General features: G+C 45.7%; 1 pseudogene; it reads right to left on the bottom strand.

The window, feature by feature from the left end:
- Window positions 1–364: 364 nt before the first annotated feature.
- The window catches only part of LOC146796540 (actin, cytoplasmic 1-like), a 70,989-nt pseudogene continuing 53,381 nt past the window's right edge, over window positions 365–17,972 (bottom strand).

Below are 17,972 nucleotides of genomic sequence, written 5' to 3'. Positions count from 1 at the left end.
CACACCAAGTGAACTCTGCCAAGATGATATAAAAGCTGGTAATGTGAACAGGGATTGATTAAACCAGAGCGAGATGCATCTACAACCACATTCACTGCCAATAGTTGCCTCTGGTGTCTTTACTCATGGTTCAAAAGGCATTCTAAACCCAGAAACACTGGTATGAAGAAACCTTTCTTTTGGAAAGGCATGTCTGTAAATGCTTTCATGGAGAAACTCTTTACAAGAGTAGAGTACCATCACGTCTTTCTTTTAATCGAAAATGTTTTAAATCTCGACTAAGGGTATACAAATGCAAGGTATAAAAATAAAAAAGCCTTGTCTGTGGTTGCTTTGATGTTTGTTCTGCGACATTGTGGGGAGTCCACTTAGAAGCATCTGCGGTGGACGATGGAGGGGCCGGACTCATCGTACTCCTGCTTGCTGATCCACATCTGCTGGAAGGTGGACAGGGAGGCCAGGATGGAGCCACCGATCCAGACGGAGTACTTGCGCTCAGGTGGGGCAGTGGCCTGTATAAGAACAACAGAAGAATTATATGAACATGTGCAACAACAATCTTTGCTGCAGGTGGACAGAGACAGCATTTTTTGGATCCTTCTCTACATCTTGAGTACTAACCTTAGCTACAGGTCGTAGTGATGATAAAGATATACTTGGGTCTTCAGTGAGACATTATCCTGCTAGCACATGGGAATTCTTTTTCTACTAATGTTAAATGTTTGCCATCTTCATCTTTTAATCTTTTCCTCATCATCATTTACACTAAGAGGAGTACCTCTCAGAAGGCATGCGTTGCCATTGCAAGCAGAAACTAGCCCTCTGTCTGTGATTCTGTGCGGAGGTCGTGAGCTTGGGAGGTGCGTCTAGACCCACGATGCAAAAAAACGCAGAACGTTTGAAAAATTGGACAACTGGTGTATGGCCAGCTCTCAATGCATATTTTCAAACTTGTAATTGTAACTTTAGCAATATTTAACATAAGATTATATATATATACATATATATATGATAATTGATTTCTCTTGGTAACAATGATGGTATGGTACCTTTTAGTGCATTAAAAAGTCATGATGATGCTCACAAGAGCACAATTGAAATTATGCAAATGAGGGACTATAACGTGTGTCGTGGTATTAGTGTCTCAAAATGGCCCATGATCAAGGACTCTGATAGTTTGAATCGCGTTGGGCCTGCATTTAGGATTCATATCTGGATTGCTGTGAAATTTGAATAAAAGGCGCTTTGAAGGAAAGTGCATCTCTGTTCTCTGTGGCAGAGTTTGAGGTTTGAATATATCTATCTATCTATCTCAAAGTCAATCCTGCTTTTCCAAAAGATCAAGCGGGCACCAGCAACAAGGAATCTGGAAAGGAAAGTTATTCAGGCAGAGATGAACGCTGGGCGACGCTTCTTCTGCATTTTGTAGGGAGCTGGATCTGAAGTGTTGCAGTGCCAGCCCCTTGTAAAATGTGCAATAAATGTGCATGCAGAGACCTGTAAATCCAGTTCATTTGCTGCACCACAAGTGGTATGGAATGTGGCCTGCTGCAGCAGTGGGTTTCGTTTTTGAATCACAGAGGTCAGAATCCAGAGGCTGGGCCCCAAATGGCCCATTTGAAATATTTGTCCACATTTGGAAAGATAAATTCTAGCGTGTTCAATTGGTGAAATGCCTTTTGAGACCTTTACATTTGGTCCACAACTGTCAGACCTCTCCTTAACCAAAACATACTTTGTTAAAGCGTTATATAGGTGAGGGGATGCATGCCCACACCTTTCTCTCTGCATCGCTCCCTCTTGCTGTCTCTCACTCTTATTCACTCATGCATCTGCATCTTTGAAGCTGGATTTAGGATGGCATTGCAGATCTGGGCAAGATATTGGCTAAGCACACTTGGGTCAAGATTAAGGTAGCTTTTCCTACTCTCATAACCACTTCTCTTCCTTTGTCAATATTTGGAGTAGTTTCCTGTGCATGAATTTAGAATGACAATAGTCCTGCACCAACTTGCACCAATCTTTGGTGTGGGGAAGCTGCTGAAATAGCCTGGGCTGTACGGTTAATGGGATCTTCAATCTTTCTTCAAGGTCATTACCAGCCTCATTAAGTTTGAGAGACAAGCAATCATTTTTTTGATCTGTATTTTGTAGACTTGTAAGACGTTTATAGATCTTTAAACTATGATAACAGGGAGTTATGAGCAATGGTTTTTGCCAGTGCATTCTGGCTTTCTAGATCCCTAGCTTCGTGGCCAATCCACGAGGACACGAGGCATTGGATTCATTTTTTTTGCACCACCCACCTATTCATGATATTTTCTGCACTTATAGGCACCTCCTTTCCTGAGAGTGATGATTGGGTGGAGATTCAGGGCGTTTCATATAAAGCCATTTGTAGTGCTGGTACCAGGCTCTCTCCATTCAAACCCAAATAGAATTATAAATGGGGCATTTTTATCATGGTTACATTTGTTCCATGGTCCTTCACTGCCTTCTATTCTTCATGCTAATGTTAAATTGAGAAGTGTTGCACTATAGCCATGTATTATGTTTATTTGTTGATCAGATGTTGGTATTCGTCCACTCATTTTGGGGTTTGGTTCCATGATTGAAGGACATTACTGAGGCTGAAGGATAGTGTGGTAATACTCTCATTACTGACTGGGAATTATTGCAACACTCCTCGTCCTACACTTTGTCACTATAGTCCTTTCACTTGTACTGCACCCTTTAATTTCCTTAGGTTACTTAAGCTTATGGAACCACCCTGGGGGTGAAGAGCAGTGGTTAATTTGTAAAAAAAAAAATAAGTGCTGGGGATCTCATCAGGAGGCAGCTTGCACCAGCCCATTTCTCCTGTTAGCGTCACCTAAAACAAAACCAACCACTAACCAAGAAAGTGGGGAGCGGATGTGGCTTAATGGCCTGAGCTGGTGAAGCAGGTTCAAGCCTTGGCATTCGCTCAACATCCTGTGATTCTAGCTACATCCCTTAATCCCCCCATAAATTAGTGTGTCCTTAACTGGTGCTCATGGAAAGCGCTGATGTTGATGAATAAGTGCCAGTGCTGAGCACTGGAATCCACCGCCTCAAATGAAGGCTGTGTGTATGTGTTCTCATATATGTGGCATTGTATGATAGTTACCTATATAGTACACTATCTGCTACACTTGTTCAAGCACACTTGATGCTGACCTTGGGACTTTCCTCAAGTCCCTTTGCCAAAGGAGAAACACTTTTGATCTTCTTTATGCCGTTAATAATGCAAGGTACATTTAAAAAAAGAATGTGTCCTCATTACACCATGGCTATGGCACACTGGGCCGATTGTAAACACCCTTGATCCGTCTGTGGTCCAAGCAGTATTCGAACTCGTACCGTCCACGGCACTGGTCTATTACAAAGAGGGAAGGGCTGAGAACCCCCTGCCACCTTAATCCATGGTTTGATGTAATCATTAGACTAATTATCAGACTTTATGACCCACCTGTAAGCTTATCAGCCTGACCATTTTAGAAAGTCCTCCCACATTTCTGCAGCTCTTCCTGGGATCCCCTGGGGGTCCAAGTTACATGTCCATTTAACCACACTTAACCAGGTGATTGAATTGGGGGGGGGGGGGGGATCCAACCAGTGTTTACAAATCTCACGCCTGGCCAGGTGTAACAAATAAAATAGTAAGCTCCGTTGCTTACTATTTAGAGCCTGTTGGGAGACATAGTCAACCCCGAGGAGTACCAGTGTTTCAGTTAAGCTTATATTTTCCACTAAAATAGCCCATATAGTGGCTTCCACAGTCTTCCAAAATTCTTTTAGTTCTGGACATGTAAAAAATATGTGAACGTCATTGGCCCTTGGGTGGTTAAATTTTTTGCTACAAGGAACAGGCTGTAACACAAACTTGGCTAGTCTTTGCGGTGCCCTATTAGCCTGGAAGGCGAGGGCAGATAGGGTGAGAAACCATATAGGAGAGCTGGTTATCAATCCTGAGGGGGACATTATAAATAATGAGGAGGAAATTAAGGAAAGCTGGGTAAAACTCTTTTCAGAAATTTTTGCAGAATCAGAGAGCCCGGATGAAGAGGTCTTAAAGGATAGGTTAAATAACATAGGTCTCCCGATTTTAACAGCAGAAGGGAGGAATAGGGTGGATGCCCCAATTACAGAAGAGGAAATACGGGAACAACTTAAACATATGAAGAATGGTAAGGCGGCAGGCCCTGATTCTGTTCAGGTCGAGGTCTACAAGCTGATAGTAGAGGAGATAGTACCGGAAATGGTGGCTCTCTTCAATTCTGTTTATAAGGAGTAAGGGCGGATTCCATACTCGTGGAATGAGGCTATAATTACTTTGATCCTGAAACTGGCTAAGGATCCGAGGAAGGCCGATTCATATCGACCAATTTCCTTATTAAATGTGGACCACAAGATTTACACAGGTATATTGGCCAGAAGACTGGCCAAGGTGGACCCTCAGCTGATACATATTGACCAGAAAAGATTTGTCCCTAAGAGGCAAATACAAGAGCTTACACTCTCACTAATCGGGACTATAGATTAGCAGTTGCGCGATCGATCCCATTGGCGGTGATCTCTATCGACGCCGCCAAGGCCTTCGATCGTGTCAGCTGGACATTTCTTTGGGCTGTTTTAGGCGCAATGGGCTTCAGTATTGATTTTTTTCGGGCAATATAAAAACTAAACGCGCACCCCACGGCCAAAACGGCTCTGACAGAGAGCTTCAAAATTAACAGAGGGACAAGGCAGGTTTGCCCTTTGTCCCCACTTCTCTTTGATATATACATTGAAGTTCTGGCACATAAGTTAAGAACAGATGAGCAGATCATTCCTATCCACCAGCTCCCAACGCACAGTAAAATTGCATTATACGCAGATGATTTGGTGATTTCTACTTCTGATCCAGAGCAAACATTGAATAAGATAGAGCAACTGACAACTGAATTTGATGCACTTTCAGGGTATTTAGTTAATATTTCAAAAACGGAAGTAATGTGCTAGAACATGGTAGGGTGGGGTGGTAGAGTATGTTCAGAGATGAAATATCTGGGGATAATAATTGTGGATAGAATTGATGAGATTCCTTCTCGTAACTTGAAGAAAGTGATGAAGGAGGTAGATAAACAACTAGCTGGGTGGAAGAATTTTCCCTTGTCAATATATGGGAGGGTCAATTTGATAATAATTTCTGTTCTCCCAAAGTTAACATACCTTTTTAACTGCATACCACTTACCTTCCCTAAAGATTATATCAATAAAATACAAGGAACAATATCTAGTTTTATCTAGGCATCCAAGGGGGCTCGGCTCTCTTGGAAAAAATTAAGAAGTAGCCTTAAGAAGGGGGGGTTAGCACTACCAGATCTCAGACTTTATTGTATGGCCTTCCAATTTAAATGATTTCGTATGTTGGTGGGAGAGTCTATGAACACAACCTGGGGTCTAACATTGGCTGAAATCACTAAAGATGTGGGAGGAGCCTTTCCTATATAAGTTTGGAAGGCAAATTTTTCTTTTTTTTAAAGTAAGAGTAAAGATTTTGAGATCAGCCTTAAGTCTTTGGATGGTAGTGAGTCGGACTGCCCTTAAAGCAAGCGGGGATAACAAAATGGGGAGACTTGATAACAACAGGAGGATTGGTCCCCTGGGAGGTTTTGAATATTATGACAGGCAATAGGCTTTCCAGGTTTCAGTCAAGTACTTGCAGCTCACTTAATGGGCGCTGACTGTAGTGGATGAAGTTGGAGGTAACTGGGATTTTGAGACCTCGCTCCAGAATACCAGTCAGAAAGCCAAGGAAGTGGCAATATGGTACGGACACTTCTTGGAGGCAGAGGAAGAGAAAATGAAGGACCCATCGGAGGTCTGGACAGATATATTGCAGGAGGGCAGCATACAATCTCTGTGGACAGATTATGTGAAATTACTCTATGCTACAGTAACACCAGCAAATATTAAGTGCCATCATTTCTTTGTTATCCATAGGCTAATAATGCAAGGTACAAGGATATGTGAAGCACCTTATATAATTTATCATCCAATTGGAACAAAACTGAAGTGGGTGCAAATGTGGCGCATGTAAGATTTGGGAGAGTTAGGAATGCGATGCGGATAATGCCAACCTTGGATTTGGTAAAAATGTGAAGCATCCTAAATTAGTAAGGATGCTTCACATTTTTACCAAATGCATGATGAGTATCATCAGCAGTATTGTGAGCTCCCAGAAATTAAGTAAAGAGGACAAAAGCACATTTAATGGCATTCTGGCCTTGCACGATCCAAGAGGATTAAGAAGGAAGTCTTATGATGTTAATGGCAAGTTATGTTATGCTACAGGGTTTGTAAGCGCATGGCAGCCCTAACAACAGGGCGTCCCAGTGCTAGTCTCAAGAGACCAACAGCAGATGACGACCAAACGGAAAGGTATCCCAAAGGAGCACCTTAGACCGACAGTTTTTCATCCTATAGACAAATGTCGTAAATGATGATGGTTAAGAAATCGAAATCGTTGAGCATCTTGGACTTGAAATTATGACAACTTTAAATGTCCACGTATCAGCTTGAAAGATCACGACACATTTTCTTTGGGCTTTTGAAGTCGTTTGCCTTTTTACCAATTTTATTACATTTATAAGCCACCTCATTTCATCAGTATCCTGATGGCAGAGAATTATATCTGTATCATAGATTCCTGGATCTTACTCAGCTGATTTGAAATCTGAGTGAATGTAAATTTCTTTACATTGAAATTCACAGAATTTTTATGGTGAAATTTACACTCTGAATTAAAAAAATCCTTATCTGATTCAATTGACAAGAGAATTAATTTCAGGTGAAGGACAGTGAGTTTCTTCTGGTGCGGCTTGTGAAACCTGATTTATGTTATCGTACTTGCTCCTCTAAAATTGATCTACTCCACTTGGCACTCAATGCACTTTTTCTAATCAGCCCCATTCATTTTCAGGCATTTGTTCATTCCTTTGTTCTGTCTCAGCTGGAGTATTAATACTCCATCACGTAGGAAGCTATTGAGAGTATTGATTCCACTTATAGCTTCCAAAAACAGACACCTGCTATGGGGGGCTTAAATTGTATCAGATCATAGCAACTATATGGGGAATTAGAATGACTACCTATACAGCAAGAAGGTTCAAATCAAAGCTCATTCTGTAAAATGCATTACATGCCATCACTTCCTATAGCTTGCCATTGAATAATTAGCTTTTACATGCTTCTCTTCTATATTGAGTTAGGAACAAAGGCAGGTTTCTGATTCCATAGTAGAGATTATACAATATTCAGTGGGCTCCCTAATTAGGGGTTGACTTCCTGAGGGACCTTACAATGGCCATCTGGTTGCCCATTTTCATAGACTAATTGAAGACTTAGGGCCACTTGTGCAAAACATTCTTGCAGTCGGAAGCGGCCAATCAAGCCGTTTCCGACTGCAAATATGCTTTTACATATGTATGAAATACAAATTGCAATTCGTTATTTGGAAGGGGTGTGTTTAGGGTGTCCCTTCCAAATACCAAATCTGAACTTATGCATGAATGTTTTGTGACCGAATTATGGTCAGAAATTATTCATATGTTATGTTATGTTATGTTAGGGTAGCTTATATAGCGCATGGCTACCCCAGCAACGGGGCGTCCCAGCGCTTTGCAGACAACTAGATACGCAACAACCAGGCCAAGGGTGGGAAAAGCCGCAGAAAGTCGTGCTTAAAGAGCGGCAAATAGCCAGGTCTTAATTCTCTTCCTGAAAGACAGCTGATTCGTGGTCGCACGAGCTTCGAGCGGGATTGTGTTCCATAGTTTCGGGGCCAAATATCTGAAGGATCGACCTCCTGCTCTGCTCTTCCAAATCTTAGGAATGTGGGCCAGAAACAGATCTGCAGAACGGAGAGCCCGAGTGGGGACATATAGAGAACTTAGATTTTGCAGAATTTTGGGGCCCGAGGAGTAGAGGATTTTATGGATGAGGCAGAGTGCCTTAAATTGAATGCGCTGCTTTGCAGGCAGCCAGTGCAGACGATGAAGGATGGGGGACATGTGGCAATTTTTTGGCAGACCGAACAGACTGCGTGCGGCCGCATTCTGAGCTCTTTGAAGCCTGTAAATCGTGGATTGATTGGAACCCAGCATGAGGATATTGCAGTAATCAATATTTGACAGCACCATGGTCTGGATGATCGTCTGACGGACTAGGGGTTCAAAAAAAACCAAGATGGGTCTTAGAGACCGTAGACGGCCATAGCACATGCCTGCCACCTTTTTGGCGTGGGAATCAAGGTCTAGTCGGTTATCGACCATAATACCCAAGTTTTTGACTTCCTTCTTAGGGGTGGGTGCAGGGCCCAATGTAGACGGCCACCACTGATCGTCCCATTTTTGAATCTCCTTTCCAACCAGTAGTACCTCCGTGTTGGATGAATTAAGCTGGAGACGATTCTCAGTCATCCAGTTAGCAATGGCCGATAGATCTTCCTGGAATTTAATTTTGTCGGCGTTGGTATCACTGGAGAAGGAGAAGATAAACTGTGTGTCGTCCGCATAAGATGTCAATTTGATGTTACGAGCTCTGGCCAGTACGGCCAGGGGGCGGACGTACACATTAAATAACGTGGGGCTAAGTGCGGACCCCTGGGGTGACGCCACAGCACAGCGGAAACCTTCCTGATTTATACGGTGGAGCATGGACCTGGAAGGAGCGGTCTGTCAAAAAAGAAACAAACCACTCTAGCGCTCCATCACGGACCCCGATCTCCCACAGTCTTCTTAAGAGGATCTCATGGGAGACCGTGTTGAACGCTGCACTCAAGTCCAGCAGGACCAGTGCCGCTGTACCACCTTGGTCCTGTACCTCCCTCAATTGCTCTGTAACGGCTAAAAGGGCCGATTCAGTACTGTGATTCGCCCGAAAACCGTTTTGGGAGTCATCTAAAATTCCATTAACCTCTAGATAGTTGATCAGAATGGAATTTACATGAGATTCCACTATCTTGGAGAGATAAGGTAGCAAGGATATCGGTCGGAAATTTTCCGGCTTGGAGGGATCCAAGGTGTGTTTTTTTAATAGAGGGACGAACTTAGCATGCTTCCAGGATCTAGGTATTGCGGTTGATTCCAAGGTTTTATTGATCAGGTTCAGACCTTCTGACAAAATGGGATCCTTATGAAGTCGCGCCATTTCGGGTTTAACAGGATCCTCAGGGGATCCGGATTTAATTTTTACAGTCAGCCTATCCATCTGGTCAGCTGAAATAGATGGGAGGGTGTGGAGGGAATGTGGAAGATCTTGTAAAGTCTCGGCTACGGTAGAATCAGGGCTTGCAACATTCGAGGGAAAGGACTTATAGATACCCTGTACTTTATTTATAAAGAAGGTGGCAATCTCATTACAGTGAGCATTAGAAGTAATCGTATTACTGGGGCCTTCTGGTGGTTTAGTCATGTCTTTCACCATAGCAAATATTGTTTTAGATTGATTTGCACTTGACAGGATCATGTCAGTATAATATCTAGCCTTAGCTTTTTTTATTAGTTTATGGTACATTTTGGTTGCAGACCTAAATGTCATTTTGGCTTGGGGATCATAGGATTTTCTCCAAGTGCGTTCAAGCAGCTTACATTGCTTTTTTTGTTCAGCAAGTGTCTCTGAGTACCAGAGATGAGGTTGTCCACGTTTGGATTTGGACAGAGTTACGGGAATCAGCTGGTCTAGCGATTTATTAATCCACTCTCTGTATGCGGCATCTGCTTCCTCCAGATGCACCGGCCAAACAGGGCACGTGGTTTTCAGATTGTCTATAAACAGACTGCTGTCTAGTTTGTGCCATGGGCGCCTTGGGATAGGAGGGGGGCCTGTCTTTTAAAAGTAACAGCTACCTGGATGGAAATATGAACCAAATAATGGTCCGTCCAACTGAGAGGACTTGGAGGAAAGGCAGTGATGGTCGAAATGTTTGAAAACACTGGGTCCAATAAATGGCCTGCTGCATGGGAGGGCCCTTTAACAAATTGTGTAAGTTGGCATGCTTCTAAATCATCTAGGAGACCTCTCAACGTGGGGGTCTCACTGCAATCAAAGTGAAGGTTTAAGTCTCCCAGTAGGCTAAAGTTAGCAGACTTCAAAGTCATAGTGGAGATAGTGGCCACCAGGGATTCCTGAAAGGAACTGGCAGGGCCAGGTGGGTGGGAAATCAGAAGCCCGGTTAAAGTGAAGGTGTCCAGGATCTTGATCTTAAAAAGAGAACTCTCACAGTCCGCAATATTAGTCGGGGAGAGCGAACAGGAAAAAGAGGATTTAAAAATCACTGCTAGACCTCCCCCTCTCTTTACAGGTCTGTTCTGAAATTGTATTAAGTAACCTGGTGGAAGGGACAAAGTCAGAATGGCTAAAGTATCTTTAGTTAGCCAAGTTTCCGTAAGAAACAATAGGCCAGGGGTCTGGTCAGCCAGAAGATCGTGGATATCCTCATAATGACTGACCAGAGACCTACAGTTCAAACTGAACACCTTAAGGTGTGTTAGCTTGTCAGGGGGTAATGAGGTCTCTGTAGTCGTGAAGCCACAGTAAGGGCATTGCACCATAGGTGAGCCAGGATGGAAGAGGTGGGGGGTGCAGACTGATTGATCCCGATAGAAGAGAAGCCCTTCCCGTGTATATGTTGGCATGTTACAGAATAAAGGCACAGGGGGACTGGCAGCGTGCAGCGGACTTAGCAGACTCCTTGAAGGAGGTGATAACCCATTTGCAAACTGGAAGTGGATCCCAGGGGACACCTTCGTCTTTGAGAATGGAAAACAAATGTTTTTTAACCCCTACGGTGCATCGGACAGCCGGGAGCTATCCGATGCACCACTGCTCATGTGCGTCAGACAGCTCCCGGCTGTCCGATCACATGGCACTGGAAAGCACCAGAGGGATTTCTTTTCGCCCCAACAGCCTTGGGATCTGGGGAAGGGCTTCCCCAGCTCCAGAGGCTGTGTGTTTGGTTTCTCTGAAATGAAGATCAGCGCGCATGTCTCGCTGACCTCATTTCAGAGAAACCAAAACTAAAATGAGCCAATAAGCTCATTTCAGTTACACTTTCTATGTGCTCATGCGCATGTAGAAAGTCAAGTGAGGTATCGTTGGAAAGGGGAGAATCTCCCCTTTCCAATGGTAACCCTCCCTAGTGGATCCCTGCTTGTGGATTGGCCCAAAAGGTCGATCCCCGAGCAGGGATCCACTCACTAGGCCCCAGGTAGGGGGGAGCAGCCCCTTGGGCAAGGGCCTTGCTTCCCCCAATGACTTCTGGCAAAATCAGTATTTCCTAGACATGAGGGATTTTTTAAAATTTGATTTAGGGGTGAGGGCAGTCCAAGATGGGCATGTCAATGCCCCCCCACACAAAATTCCAGTGTTTTTGCCCCCATGGGGGCAAAAGCCCCCAATCTGCCCCTCCTGGGGACAAAGTCAGATTTTTTAAAATGTGATTTAGGGGTGGGGGCTGCCCAATGCCACCACCCCCCAGCAAAATTCCAGTATTTCTGCCCCCCCTCGGGGGGCAGAAAGTCCACTAGATGCCAAGGATTTTTTTAAAATTGGATTTAGGGGTGGGGGCTGCCCACCCCCGCTAACGTCCACAGTCTTTCTGCCCCCCTTGGGAGGCAGATGGGGGCAATGGCCCCTGTTCTGCCCCCTTGGGGGTAGAAAGCACACTAGATGTCAGGTAATATTTTTCTATTTTATTTGGGGGTGGGGGGCTGCCCGAGATGGGCATAATAATGCCCCACCCCTCCCGCAATATTCCACAGTCTTTCTACTCCCCCTGGGAGGCAGATAGGGGAAATATGCCCCATCTGCCCCCGGGTGGGGCAGAGAGCACACTAGACACCAGGGATTTGTTTTTTATAAGTAGGGGTGAGGGCTTCCCAAAATGGGCATGCCAGTGCCCTAAACCCCCCCAAAAATTCCACAGCCTTTTTGCCACCCCCCCATCAGGAGGCAGACGGGGGCAATAGCCCCTGAGATGCCCTCGGGGGGGGGGAGCAGAGAGCCACTAGGCACTGGTATTTATTTTTTGATACATAGAGGTGGGGGCTGCCCAAAATGGGCATGCCAATGCCCCCACACCCCCCCCAAAAAATCCCACAGGAGGCAGATGTCCCTAATCTGTCCCCCGGGAGGGGGCGGGGTAGGGGGTGGGCTCAGAAAGCCCACTAGGCACCAGGGTTTTTTTTTATACGTAGGCGTGGGGGCTGCCAAGAATAGGCATGCTAATGCCCCCATTACCAAAAAAGGCTTTCTGCCCCCCCGAAAGGCAGATCGGGGCAATAACTCCTTATCTACCCCCGCAGGAGGGCAGAAAGCCCACTAGGCACCAGGGATATGCTTATGGGCATGCCAGTGAGAGCCCCATAGGCAAAGGTCGCTCTCTTTTTTTTTAGGCACACATTCTGGTTGTTTCAGTGATATTGTTATTCTCTTTTTTTTTTTTTTAAACAGATTTTATTAATACACATCAGCCATAGTACAATAGGGACATTAGAGATACATATGGTGTTTTGTTTTTGATTTTCACAACTTATACATTGTACGTATTCAACCAGAGAATGAATACTACTTTACAACATACTTCGTCATGCTTCCACCTTGCGGTATGTTCTCCACAAATCTGGTATCTATAGCACTGATATCAAACATCTTTACATACAATCTAATACTAACTTCTCCCAACCCCCCTCCCTGCCCTCCCCCTTCCTGGTCTGTGGCTCCTTAATCATATGTTCATCTGATATATATTATCCTGGTGTCATGTATTTCCGCCCGTCTAGAAACCGTGGTATGTGGTCTGGTAGCTGGGGGGAACTAGCCGTGTACACCCGAAGACCAAAAGTAGATTAGTGTGTGGGAGTGAGCTGTGCAGGGGTTAGATCTAATTGTTTGAACTCCTCCAGCATAACATCCCACTCCATTGCGATAGGCAGTTTCCGGTTTCCCCTCGCCTCCTCTCTGCGCAGCGCCACGCTCTCGGCCCCCCCACCCCCCATTGTATCATGTCATCTTGCCAGGTAGACAATGTCGGGCACCTAGGGGATTTCCATTGCATAGTGAGGGCCCTAATAGCTAGTAGCAGGGCAAGATCTATGAAATGTCATTGGACCTTTTGAGTTTTGTTATGTCTACGGAGCCCCATAAGACACTCTAGCGCTTTGACTTGTATTGTCATATGTGTGACTATGCCTAAGTATTGTCGGACACCAATCCAATAATCTAGTATACACGGACAGGTCCATAGCATATGGATAAAGTCTGCTTCCTCACCTTTACAACGGGGGCAACAGTGCTGGGCCTCTGGGAACATCTGATGTATTCTTCGCGGGGTGAGGTAGGATCTGTGTAGGACCATTGTTTGGATGATTTGTAGTTTAACGTTGCGGGATACTTTCTTAGGATGTTCTAACATGCTTTTCCATGCTCTGTCGGTGAGTTCTTCCCCTGCATCTTCCGCCCATTTATTTCTGAGGGTTGTGAGTGTTATTCCAACATGCGTCCTGACACCGGTGTACAGCCATTTAATAAGGTGTCCTCTGGTCCCCATATAATACAGGAAGTGTACCAGTTCATGTTGTGGGGTTTCCCTACGTTGCGGTGCCCATGTGTTCGTGATGTAATGTGATACTGTTGCATGTAATAAGTACTGGTGGCCCGGCGCACCAGTGCTCTGTACAAACGTGTCATGATCTAGGAGGGTGCCATCAGCAAAGAAGGCTCCTACCTCCTCTACCCCTGCCTCCGTCCAGGCACGTGTTCCAGCCCTCGTAAGCCTGCCCCCGGGGGTGGAAACACCCAATAAGGGAATATTGGCGGCCTAAGGGGTTATGGCAGGTGTATATTGCAGCGCTTTCTTCCAGCATTGTAGCGCGGTCTTCAACAACGGCAGCCCCTGTGAGGGAAGTTTGGCCTTGGCAAAATCAAGGAATGAAGTGTATCTCGGTCTACATCTCTCTGGGTGAACCCTATTTCTTGTAAATTCCTCCCCGCTGTCCAGTATGATAGCCATTGAATTTGATAGGCATAATAGTATGCTCTGAAGTCAGGAACCCCTAACCCTTCCTTGCGGGAGTCCAGCTGGAGTTTCTGTAGACTCACTCTTCGGCGACTTGCTCCCCATATAAGCTCCACCAATATAGTGTTCAGGGTACGGAAAATGGATTGGGGAACCACAATGGGCAGGTTCACAAAATAGTATAGTAACCGAGGGAGTACTACCATCTTAGAGATGGCAATGCGTCCCATCACCGAGGGGCAAAGATGTCCAAAAGGCCACACTCGAGCGCAGGGCTGCAATGGCCCTCAAGAGGATACCTTCTAGCATGTCTATCTGTGATCTGTATACCTGTATGCCCAGGTATTTGAATGTGGTATGAGCTACTGGTAGAGAATCAGTGCCAAATCGTACATCAGCCGGGCGTGCCCCCTATCGGAAGAAAAAGGCCAGTTATTTCTTCGAATTAATTACGAGGCCCAAAATCTTCCCGAAGTCTGACAGTATAGTGGGGAGAGGTGTCGCATCGGCCGATAGATCGCGAAGATATAGAAGGATATCATCTGCGTATATGGAAGTAAGGTGTGCTGTACCATCAATAAGTATTCCCAGGGGTTCCGCTGATTGTCTCAGTGCTATTGCCAGGGGTTCAATGCAAGTACAAATAATAAGGGGGATAAGGGGCAACCCTGCCGCGTACCCCTGTGAATCGTATACTCCCGAGAGATATATCGTCCGGTGAGAGCTCTCGCCGTGGGGGAGGTGTAGAGCAAGCGTACCCATTTAAGATAGTTATCCGGGAAACCAAAGCGGTGTAGGGTTGTGAACATTCTCATCTGCACATAAGCGGGGCAGAAAACCACTAGAAACCAGGGAGAGTTTGTGCGTGTGTAAACTGGAGTTTGGCTGACGGTCTGCGTGTACTGACCTTTGGCTGGCATTTTGCTGGCAGTGTGTGTAGACCTGCACTTGGCTTGATGATGGTGTGTGTAGATTGGCGCTTGCCTGGTGGTGTGCGTGGAGCGGTGCTTGGCTGGCGTGGTACGTGGACTGGTGTGTGGCTGTCTGTGTGCATGGATGGTGCTTGGCTGCAGGTCCGGACTGGGCGTAGCGGGCACCTGACGTTTCCCCGGTGGGCCGGAGGTGTGGGGGACAGTTTTCTGGCCATGGGGGGCGGGTTTGTCACTGGGGGCTGGTTTTACAGCAGTGCAGCAATATGGGGCCTCAGTAACAAAAGTGGGAGTGGTGCATCTTATTAGCATGCCCCCCACCTCCCAGGGCCAGTCGAGCAGCAATCTGCCAGGGCTGGGTGCTGTTCCCAGTCCAGCCCTGCCTGGCTGGCAGTGTGCGGGGATGGTGCTTGGCTGGCAGAGTGTGTGGGTGGTGCTTGGCTGGCAGAGTGTGTGGGTGGCGCTTGGCTAGCAGTGTGCATGGATATTGCTTGGCTGACTGTGTGCACTGATAACATTTGGCTGGCAGTGTACGTGGATCGCACTTCACTGGTGGTGTGCATGGATGGCGCTTGGCTGGGGGTGTGTGTGGATGGTGCTTGGCTGGCGGTATGCGTGGATGGCGCTTGGGGTGGTGGTGTGTGTGCATGGATGGCGCATGGCTGGCGGTGTGTGTGGATGGGCTTGGCTGGCGGTGTGCGTGGATGGCGCTTGGCTGGTGGTGTGTGTGGATGGTGGTGTGCGTGTACTGACTCTTGGCTGGTGGTGTGGCTTGCATGGGTCCCCTAGCGTTTTCTTACCCAGAATCCCCCCGCAAACCTCAAATTTACTTACAAAGTCACATTTTCCTCACATTTCTGTGTGGGTAAGTAGTAGGATCACCGGCCAGGCACAAATGTCCTACTACCCAGCATTCCCCTTGGTCTCTCATGAAAAATGATACCTCACTTGTGTGGATGCCCAAAGTCAGCCTAAAACGTATAAACAAACTGCCCTTTTGGACCTGCTTTGGGGCCCCTTCAATCTCTACATGTTTTCGGCCCTTCCATGTCAAAGACACTTGGCCCATCCACACAAGTAAGGTATCCTTTTTAATGGGAGACAGAGGGGAACGCTGAATGGTAGTGTGCCGTGCGATGATCCCACAACTTTCCCAAACAGATATCAGAGGAAAATTTCACTTTTTTGCAAAATTTGAGGTTTGCAGCAAATTCTTTGAAGGAAAATGTTGGGGAATCAACACAAGACACACCTCCCTGGACTCCCAGGGGTGTCTAGTTTTCAGAAATGTCTGTGGTTTTTAGGTTCCTCAAGATGTCTGCAATCCTGGAACCAAAAACACAGGTGCCCACCTATCTATCACAAAATGACATGCTCTTTCAAGGGGGTCACCTGCGTTTTTGATTCCGGCCTCAGTCGCCATCTAAGGAAACCAGTGCTTAATTTGTAAATTATTAAGTCCAGGTGCTCAAATTTTTGTAGGAGGCCTCACCCACTTCCCCCAGCTCCACCCACTTCCTCGAATGGCACCGCCCATGTACTATATTGGCTCCACCCACATCTTCCTCTGGCACTACTAAAAGCCAGATGTAATACCCGATCTCAATTTTCAGCAAGGGAGCCTTCCTCAAGTAAGATTTTGATAGGAGGTTCCCCCGCCCCCCCCCCGATCATTTTGAAGGATGAAATCGAAAGTGCATTTAAAGCACATTTTTGGAACAAATTGGCTAAAATGACAATGCCATCACTGAATTCATAGGATTGTAAAAAATCCAATCATCACACAAACAACAAGCATAGCAAATGAGCCTTGCCCGTTTTGGCGAAGGTGAAGAGGGTGTGGTATGTATGCAATGGAGCAATTTTAAAACCATGGTTGCAAACATATTACTAAAGCATGCTGTGGTAGCGCTCTGGCATTTATTGACAGCACATTTTCCATTGAAATTGCCAAAAAATCCCACTGACATGCAGATTTACTAATAAAACTATGTATCATTCAAACGATAATGAGTAGAAATTTGGATTCAGGAAATATTTACAATTTTCATATCACCAAGTAAGGTGTCGGAATTAATTTTGATCCTATTAAATGAGAATTACAAAATAACGTGCTTCACTTCTCTAAATGCTGATATACTTTGAAATATTTGTGCAGTTCCTTGACCTTTACAGATAGTTTGTTTTACAAAAGCCACTAACTTTACTGTCCCAGGGTTAAAGTAAATGCCACTTTCCGTTTAAAAATATTGAACATCAATTTGTCAGATTACATAGCCTGCCATTTGACCTGTTTAAACCCACAGCAAACCTGACAAGATGAAAAATAAAAAACAGTAAAGGCATTTTAGTTTCCATTCCCCTTTTGAACTCTACCCTGATTATTTGGGGAGTGATGAAACGGCACCCACACCCCTATGTCAAGCACCTGTGGCCCAGGCTAGAAAGCATTGAAAGGGCCCACATTAAGGTCGGGCAATGCAAACTTAGCAGGTCATACTCACCACCACCAGTCCGCTCTGCCTGTGCCGCCCTCGACGACACTGGAAAAGCCAGTCTTGGTCCAAAACTCGAGGCCACAGACCAGAAGCACCCGGGGAGCACTGTGCACGTGTGCAAGTCAAGGGGCAGTCAGTGATGGGTTACATATCGGAAGTGAGGGGCTCCTGCATACTGGGGAGTCCAGGCACGCATTTGCATATTATTTAAAGCTTATGCTTTGTGCCACCCGGAGCATGGGCATTAAATAATATGTCAATAAGTGTCAAGATGAGAGCGAGGCATGGAAGTCAGGGCCGCATATTATTTAATGCGTATGCTCTATGCATGGAGCACAAGCATTACATAATATGCGAATGCATGCCAGGGTGACGGCGAGGGCAGGAGCCACGGGGGCAAGGCAGAGCAACCACCACCTGCGCAGTTGCATTTGTAGAGCTTTCGCGCTACTAGATTGAATGACG

This window comes from Triturus cristatus, chromosome 10, assembly GCF_964204655.1.
Source record: "Triturus cristatus chromosome 10, aTriCri1.1, whole genome shotgun sequence".
Classification (NCBI taxonomy): Eukaryota; Metazoa; Chordata; class Amphibia; order Caudata; family Salamandridae; genus Triturus; species Triturus cristatus.
This window is presented reverse-complemented; position numbering and strand designations above follow the sequence as displayed.